Below are 9,945 nucleotides of genomic sequence, written 5' to 3'. Positions count from 1 at the left end.
GATTTCCATAGAGATATGATTGATAGGATCAATCATAACTCTTTGTAAGACGGAGCCCTGGTCTGTGCCAGGTCTTTCTTGAAATTAGGATACCTCAGGATGCTATGTCAGGGAAAGCTTACACAACATCTTCATTTGAAATTGTTAGTGCTCATCCTAATAAAACATGAGTGAGGTTATTCAAGAAAAGTTGATGGAGCTAAATGCCGATTGACTTTATATAGCTTGGATTTTTGTCATGATAGGCCCAGATGAACTTAGCTTACTGAAGGTTTACTTTCTTAGGGCAATGTTATTGTTATATACTTTGTTTTTGCTTATCCTAGCCCATAATCTGAAGTCGGGTTTAACATAAACTCTGGTTCAAAATTGTGGTTTAACTTTGGATAACCAATAGCGTCATAAATCTCTTAACAGTACAATTTCAGTATATCAGTTTATTTTTTTTCTCAAATCATTCTTAACTGTTCCGGAAGGATGAATGAGATAGCTTTCTTAAACATTCACGAGTTTAGGAAAGAGCACAGTAACAATTTGGACATTATGTTGGCTTTCCATAGTTTTAGCACAGAGTTAGACCATGGTCTATGTTAAACCTGACTTCAGAATACTGGCCTACGTGTATGTATCTGATATTAATGTACACTCCAATTCAGGTTTTCACTAAGAATCATAAAACTGGTATACCTTGTCAGGTCCGCTCTGTCTCAGTTTTTATTAACCCATCGGAGACCGAGCCTGCATTATGCAGGCCATGATGTATGGAAAATGTGTGTGATGTCATAATCGGCAAGATTCCAGCGGGTTAATTGTTGGAATAGTATGAAATTTTGCATGTCTGTTTCTCCTTGTCAGTATTACAAGATAATTGATGTAAGAACTTTTGTATATTTTTCTTTCCAAGTTCGGTGATAACTAACTGTTTATTACACCAAGTATGGTGTAATTAAATCAAATAATGCATGATTATTTGATTGGATTTCAGTACCTAATTTTGTAATGAAATATTGATATGTTTAAACTTATAACCATGGAGGGAGAACTTAAATGTATGTATTACTAATATTGATAACTAATATTCTTAAACCAGTTGATATTCCATTCAAGAATTTCTTGCGAGCATGCAGCTTAGCTGTCTAAACAAAGCGTTGTTTTTCACTTTGTCATGAAATCATTAAAGTTTTAAAGTGTCATTGGCTCCTAATAGACTTGCGTCGAGTTTGAAGATGCATCTAACGTCGGCTTTGGAGCCACCTTCACTCCTGCAATTGGGTTGCTGTTACAAATGCACTGACTCTACCTTGAGATCACTATCCCCCTGGTACGCATGGTCTTAAACCTGCATTTGTGTGTCTACATGTACGCATAATCCAGAGCTGCCAAGTAGTATGGATTTTCTGTATTTAGTACTGAAAAATGAGAAGAATACTGATGGTTTCATGCAAAATACTGATTTCTAAAGTTTCTGTTTTATGTGTTGTCCTATGGTATTTCTTTGAAAATACTGATTTCCTCGCCAAAATACTGATTTTCAGCTTTAAAAATACTGAAATGTTCTTGTCCAGGTTGGCAGCTCTGATAATCCTGCTTCATGTCACCTATTCACGTGAAACAAGTGGCCTGGAAACATTCTTGTTGTTGTTCTTCCGCAATGGACTATTGGTCACTTTTTCTAGTTCAGTGGTCGAGCCAGCTTGAATCCAGTTGGGGATGACAGACATGCCAATTGTAGGACTGATACCGGCTTCAAACGACATCTAAAGGTGTAAATAATTAAGGTGTTATTATCATATCAACATGGCGATATAGTGTATCATGCCAAGTTGACATGACAATGTTATATATCAACATATACTGGTACATTAATACATTATCTCACCAAGACAAGTTATGAAAAGCTGTATGTCGACATCGCGACCTTCGTTATCTCAACATCTCAACAATTCCTCATACAAACAGTTGTATTTCAAATTTTTGAGATAATGTATGTCCCCATGTTGATTTGGTGAGATACATTGTCTTGCCATCTAAACAAGTTGATGGCTCTGACTCCGTACTTTGTGGAGGAGGTTTTTTTTCTATAGTGTTTTTCAGGTCAATGTGGGTACCACCACAAGATCTCATTGGCAAGCCGTGGTTCAGCAAGGAAATGGGCAGTATGGCCGAAATTATTTTAAAATGTTTTTGCTGTCAGTTTTTTGCCTTTTCTGATAGGATTATTGAAAGCCCTTTAGTAATGATGATGATAAATATATGCATAGTGCTTGAAATGTTTCTATTAAAGCACTGCATACTATTAACCCAGTTTAACATGGCTAGCCTGAACAGGTGCTTGAGCATTCAAGGAATTCCTTTCTACTGGGTAGCTATTTACTACACCCGGGTATAGAGTGGCAAATGTAGATGCCAAAGCCTGAAGGAAATGAGTGCTGTGATAGAATTTGAACACTGGACCTTGTGTTTCAAAGGTTGGAGACTTAACCAGACTGATCTTCAAAATGACCAAATTCACAGTGTTTTTTTTTTATAGAATTTTGAGAGTAAAGGAAAGGCAAATTGCCCCCAAATGCTAATTCAGGATAGAGGAAGGGCACCATCGAGCGTGTCCTTGAATATTGATAATTTGAATTAAAGCTGGTATGATATTTATGCAGTCAATAGTGCCAAACTGCCCTTTTACTTGGCAAACAATGAAGTGTGTCAGTGCAGAAAATGAAATAGCATATTTTTAAACTAATTTTATTGGAAATTGTGTTTTTGATAAAAACTTGTCCATGTCAAATCATAGATGATGAGTTATTACCTTAATTTACAAAATCATGAACTCAATTTAGTAATTGAATGAGATGGAATGCCCAGTAAATTGAGAGAATATGATCTCTTATTGTTTATAATGATTAAATGTATTACCATGTTTTATCACTTTGACCAAAGACGTGATGCTGCCATCTGCAATATGTAATAGTAAACTTGATGAGATATCTTAAAATCAGAATTATTCAATAAGATAACAATTACAGTGGTGTCTTTATTGAAGCTGATGAATTTAGATGTGTAATGTTGTGGTCTCTTTCTGAAATGAAAATTGATTTATTTTGCCATATTTTATTAGAGGGTTGTCTTGTTTAATATACTTACATTATATAATAAATATCATTAACATAGGTGAAAAGTGTGTGTTTCTTTTATAGCATTAACTGGATGAGTATACTTAATTTGTGACTTAGCCAAGGACTACGCAACTCTTTTGAAGAGTGATAACCATGCGAAAAATATCACCCTCATAATAAGATGGTGATTTTAACACTTTTGTACTTGTCTTAATACTGAAAAAGGTGTGGTTGAAGGCCCTCCCCTTTCTGCTGCCCTTGTTAGATCAGTCTGCTAGTATTCGTGAGAAGATTTCGTTTGCTATGGATGTAGTTGAAAGTGCCGTAGAGCAGTATGTGTTTGAATATTATTCTTGTGCAGAGTTGATATTTGAAATTATTTTGTGATATCAGACCAACTTGAAAAGGAGGTTGGAAGATGGCTAACGAGTTTCATAACCTTTTTGAGGATTTACAGACATATACCGGGGGAAATATAGCCTGGCTGAAATTTTTTCACTGTATTATTTTTTCTTTCACCTCAAGCTTAGTTTGGTTGATGATGATATGAAAACTTCACTTTTCCTCTGGATAGAAAGTTTAATTACGTGAAAGTTCAAATATCTTTTCTGCACACGATTTTGAGGCATAATTGGGGTCATGAATATCGCCATTTTTGTAACTCATCTTAGAAAGAGGACATTCTTTACACGCACCCATAATATGTAGAAAATTCAAAAGGAAAAGTGGGTTTTCACTGCCCGAAATATACTTTGAAATGCTGTAAATTTTGTAGATTAGATTTGAGGTGAATATTCCCCCGATCCCTTGTCAAATTAACATAAAAGTTTGGACGGGACTTTGGAAAGCATATTTGCAAAGGAGAGGGTAGAGAGTGACAGAAGGGAGAATAGGACTGGAGAGAGGGAGGAGTAATTAGAGAGAGGATGAAGAATAATAGGGAGTGGGGGAGAATTATAAGATTTTAGTAAAGTTGGGGAAGGAGACAGATAGGTAAGGGAGAGAGGAAGGAAAATTGTAAGATTCCAATGGGAGAGAGGGAGGAGAATTGTAAGATTCCAGTGGGAGAGAGGGAGGAGAATTGTAAGATTCCAGTGGGAGAGAGGGAGGAGAATTGTAAGATTCCAGTGGGAGAGAGGGAGGAGAATTGTAAGATTCCAGTGGGAGAGAGGGAGGAGAATTGTAAGATTCCAATGGGAGAGAGGGAGGAGAATTGTAAGATTCCAGTGGGAGAGAGGGAGGAGATTTGTAAGATTCCAATGGGAGAGAGGGAGGAGAATTATTGTAAGATTCCAAAGGGAGAGAGGGAGGAGAATTGTAAGATTTTAAATTGGGAGAGAGGGAGGAGAATTAGAGGGGAAGGGAATTATAAGACTAAAATATGGGGTATTTGAGAGAGGGCGGAGAATGATAGAGGGGGAGAATTATAAGACTGGAGTAAATTAGAGATGGGCCCGGGGGGCACTTCCATTTACGAGTGGATACCATGCGCGACCATGGGGTCTCGAAAAGCACCCTAAACACGTATTTTCCTATTCTGAAAATGCACCCCTTAACAAGTATTGGCGTGTGAAACCCCATACCCTTAGCAAGTATTGGGAACAAAACGATACTCTTGCCAAGTATGAACCCCTAAAGCCCCAGTCACATATAGACACGGATCCTCACGGATCAACACGGCAATGCCGGCATGATCCGGGGAGGTCCGGGATAGTTTTGCCCCGGATGACTGTAAACACGGCATCAACACGGCAGCTTCACATGGATCTACACGGACCATGCCGGCGGAGCACGTCGTCAACACGGACCGACACGTCAGCAACACGGACCTACACGTCAGCTACACGGACCAACACGTCAGCTACAAGGACCAACACGTCAGCTACACGGACCAACACGTCAGCTACACGGACCAACACGTCAGCAGCACGGACCAACACGTCAGCTACAAGGACCAACACGTCAGCTACAAGGACCAACACGTCAGCTACACGGACCAACACGTCAGCTCAAGGACCAACACGGCAGCTATATTGACCAGTACGGCAAATGAAAATCTGTTCATAACAATGAGCTGATATTTATTTAATTATTTATATATTTATCTATTTATACATTTTTTTCTCATCCTTGTCGCAACAATATCATGTTGTGTTTAAAAAAGATATCAAAACTTCCTTAACCAGTAAAAACGCTGTTTTGTATACAACAAAGTTTACTGTTTTAACAGTAGTTGTTAAGTACTTTAAATCTTGAACGACAAATGTAATTTCGATTTGATTTGATATCACTTCATTGAAATCACAAAAAGGAAATAATTTTACAAAGTCAATAGAAAACATAATAACAATTAAGATAGGCCCAGGTCATAACGCATAGTGTCGATACAGGGCAGTAGTATATAACTTAATGTAAAATTTCGATGTAACAGGTACATAACATATACATATAAAATATATTTTTTTTAATGAAATGTGAAATAATAATAACAAACAAAGTTGGGGTAAATATTAGAAAAAAAGAGAAAAAAAATATTCATACATGCACTAAGTTTACAAATATTAGGTTGGGGCCAATCTCCAAAGCGTAAGAAAATATCCTGAATCATTTAATCATCCATTTAAATAAATTAAGCATGTTTGTGTCAACTGTTTAACAACTACTGAAAAGTTCATAAAGTAAATAGCGTTGTAATGATTTGATGGGGAAAAAAGAACACGGACTGCCAAGGATACTCCAGGCAGCCACACGGACCTACACGGCAGCTACACGGACCTACACGGCAGCCACACGGACCTATACACGGACCATCTCGGATGGCTTTGCCAACCCGGCAGTCCACGGATGACGCCGGATGTTTTTAACAGTCAAAAACTGCCGTGTTGGCCTCCCGGACGTTCAAGGACCAACACGGACCACCCCGGACCTCCAAGGATGCCCAAGGCGCCAACACGGATCTCTCCCCGGACCACCCCGGATCAGATCCGGGATGGTCCGGGGTGGTCCGGGCTCTATATGTGACTGGGGCTTAAACAAGTACAGGAATATGTTATTGTTGTTTCACGGGTCCTTCGGTCGTTGGTTTTACCTTATTTACACGTAATTTGGTTTAGTACGACCCCATCTTCCACACCTCGTGCAAATCGGATTCTTAACACGTCATCCTTTATAAAATAATTTTATTTTATCATCCCCGCAAACTTAACCCTAGACACGTAACTTTCCTAGCGAAAAAGATACCCCAAGTTTTTCATTATTTTTGTGTTTTGACACCCTTAACACATTACGTACGTAACGTGCCCTAGTCGTGAAAAAGACATCCTTTTACATGTTTTTTTTTGGTCGCGGCATATGGTATCCACTCGTCAATGTAAGTGCCCCCCCCCCCCGGCGAGATGGGGTAATGGGAGAGAGAGGAGGAGGAGGAGAAAACAGGGAAAGAGGGTCATGGGAGAGAGGGACTTAGAATGATAGAGGGTGGTAAATTCTATAAGACTGAGATATGGGCTAATGGGAGAGAGGGAGGGAATTATAAGCCTGGAGTCACAAGAGATGGGTAATGGAGGAGAGAGAGTGGCAAATGATAGAGGGGAGGAGAGTCATAAGACTGGAGTAAGATGGGGTAATGGGAGAGAGAGGAGGAGGAGGAGAAAACAGGGAAAGAGGGTCATGGGAGAGAGGGACTTAGAATGATAGAGGGTGGTAAATTCTATAAGACTGAGATATGGGCTAATGGGAGAGAGGGAGGGGAATTATAAGCCTGGAGTCACAAGAAATGGATAATGGGAGAGAGAGAGTGGCAAATGACAGAGGGGCCGGAGTAAGACTGGAGTAAGATGGGGTAATGGGAGAGAGGCGAGGAGGAGAAGATCTGAAGCGAGAGTCATATGGGAGAGAGGCCCAGAGAGTGACTCAGAATGATAGAGGGGTGGAAAATTACAAGACTATAAGAGATATGGGGTCATATGGTTGAGAGGGATGAGGAGAATTCAATGGGGTAATATGCATGGGAGAGAAATGATTGATGGAAAGAAAATATAGAGAGAGATGGGGCAAGAGCGAGATAGGTAAGAAAGAGATCGAGGCCGGGAGGAGAATGATTGAGGGGAAGGGAATAATAAGACTTGAGTAAGAGTAAGGTAGTGGGATAAGTGAAAGAGAAGAATTATAGACTGGATTAAGCCAAGGTAATGATCGAGAGAGAGCTAAGGAGAGAGGGGGGGGGTATACAGCTAGCGACGGGAGGAGAACTGCGGCATGGATGGGGTACTGCACGGAAAGAGAGAGAAGAAAAGGATTGAGAGAAAGAAAATGTAGAGAGAGATGGGGTAGGAGAAAGATAGATTAGGGAGAGATCGAGAGGAGGAATGATTGAGGGGAAGCAAGACTGGAGTATGAGATAGTGAGGGAAGAAAATGATAGAGGGACCGAATCACCGGGGAATTAGTTGGTAGAGATGGCGAGGGTAGAAGAGAGAAGGAGAAAAGGGAGAGGGAGTCCGACACTGAGTATAGTGGGTGTAGGAGAGAGGGGGTAATGGAAGAGAGGGAGGAGAGGACTTGTTAATAAGTCTGGAGAGATCGAGATGGGGGTATAGCTCGGGGTAAATGATGAAGAGAATCAGCTAATATAGGGACATACAGCTAAAGGAGAAGAATAAGGGGAGAAGAAAGGCTGGAGTAACAGATGTGGGTATGCTAGAGAGTTAGGTAATGGAGTGATTTAGGAGAATGATATATAGGGAGGAGATTCAGGATCAGAATTAGGCCTATATGGGTATAGGAGATAGGGCGAAGTATAACCATAGAACCTTTAATCCGGGCTTTTAATATGGGTTACAGGGGAGGTTCACCCTGAAGAAGACTGTTGTAAAAATAGCAGAAAAAATAGTAAAAAATATTGGTGAAGGTTTGAGGAAAATCCGTGAGTAAGAAAGTTATTAGAGTTCAAAGTTTTGGATTTGTGACGTCATAAACGAGCAGCTGCCCCATGTGTTATGTAAATTTTATATGGTTTCTGATGACTTGATTTTGTTTTCTATTCATGATCGGGTGTGAAATGATTTGTCTATTGATTGATAGGTGTAACAGTAAAAACCATTTTCAATTTTCCGAGAAAATGACATTTCATTGATTTTTTTACCATTCGCTATGTAGGAATGCTGCTCGCATATGACGTCACAAATCAAATAATTGAAATTCTAATAACTTTTTAATTATTAGATGAATTTTTCTCAAACCTTTATAGGCAATAATAGGCATTATTAATTTTTCTGCTATTTTTACAATAAACTTTTTGTCAGGGTGAACTTCCCCTTTAAGGGACTGATAGGGGAAAAGCTGGACTCAGGAACTATAGGTCCATGACTGGAGTAAGAGATGTAGCAATAGATAGATGTAACAAACGAATAATAGAACAAAAAGTACAGAATATAGTAAAAAAAAAAAAAATGAACACAAATCCGCCTCGGATCAGGGGAAATATCCTTAGCGGCAATAAACTGCCTGCTGCAGCTCGAGTGCTTGAGATTGGTACCCATTCTTAGTCGGCTGTTGCCTGAACTTTCCATAATAATGTACGTAGATAGATAGGCAACCTTAGCTCTTTTGCTACCAGTCTGATTACCCGACGTTGTGCAATCCGCCGGGTTGCTATTTCGGGAACATTACCTTCGAAAACAAGCACAATTACACCATAATACAATCCTTTCTGAGTAAGTTTGCTTATATTTGTGAAAGGTTACCCTTTAATTGTACAAATTTTGTTTTTGGAGTGGAATAGAGAGGTGAGGAAGCGTGTTATAGCCGTGAATTTATCACCAGAACGTAAGTGTGGTTGTTACCGACTGCATTATTATTACAAATTTGCGGTAGTGTACCGTAAGTGTTAAGTGTTACCTCGTTCGAGGTTTCGTATTGATTAACCCAGCCCCAGGGAGCTCCGGCCCGCGAAGCGGGTACGGTCAGAGGCCAGGAGTCGACCGTGCAAAACGAGGGAGACACACTGGGGTAGATTGGGGTGTTAATAGTAATCTTAATAAAATGTGGAAACAGGAATTATGCACTTATCACGATTAAATGGATGAAGGTCTAAAAGTATTGACTATTGTGACACACAAATCCTGACATCGAGGCACACAGCTCACTGCAGCTGCACAGCAGTGCACAGACTAACCTAAAAAACCTGAAAGTTCTGTAAGCTAGCTAAGCCTAAGGTAGGCGTTGTTATAGTTTTAGCAACTGTTACCTTTTTCGGCTTTCCTTTTTTCAAATTAAAATTGAAAACAAAATGGCTGATCAAGACTGAGTGAGGCTATATAGGCCTATATATATATATATATATATATTTTTTAAGGTTCCAGCCTGTGCCTAGAATCTAGATGTCGGGATTTGTGAATTGTGTGTCACGATGGACCTAATATCTAGCCTAGAGGACTCGTTGATCATATTTTTATGATTTTGATATTGTCATTTGATCACTGAGCCTAGAGTCTACAAGGCAGGCTATGCCAGTGTGGAGATAAATATATAAAAATGTATATATTGATTGTAAATATTTATTATTTTAATAATATTATTACAATCAATATTAAACTTATATTATTTAATAAAAAAACATTTTTAATCTATGAATTTTGCTTCAAAATAGCACTTGGTAATACAGCTCATTGGAGCTACGTACGTGTACGTCATATCGGAGCGGGTTCAAGGGTCAAGCCTATTGACTCGCAGTGTTTACAGTATGGATACATAACATCGGTCTGGTAAGAAATCTCTATTTTTTGTCTCACCTGCGAAGCAAAGTGAGACTATAGGCGCCGCTTTTCCGACGGCGG

The sequence above is a fragment of the Lytechinus variegatus genome, chromosome 1 (assembly GCF_018143015.1).
Source record: "Lytechinus variegatus isolate NC3 chromosome 1, Lvar_3.0, whole genome shotgun sequence".
In the NCBI taxonomy this organism is placed as follows: Eukaryota; Metazoa; Echinodermata; class Echinoidea; order Temnopleuroida; family Toxopneustidae; genus Lytechinus; species Lytechinus variegatus.
This window is presented reverse-complemented; position numbering follows the sequence as displayed.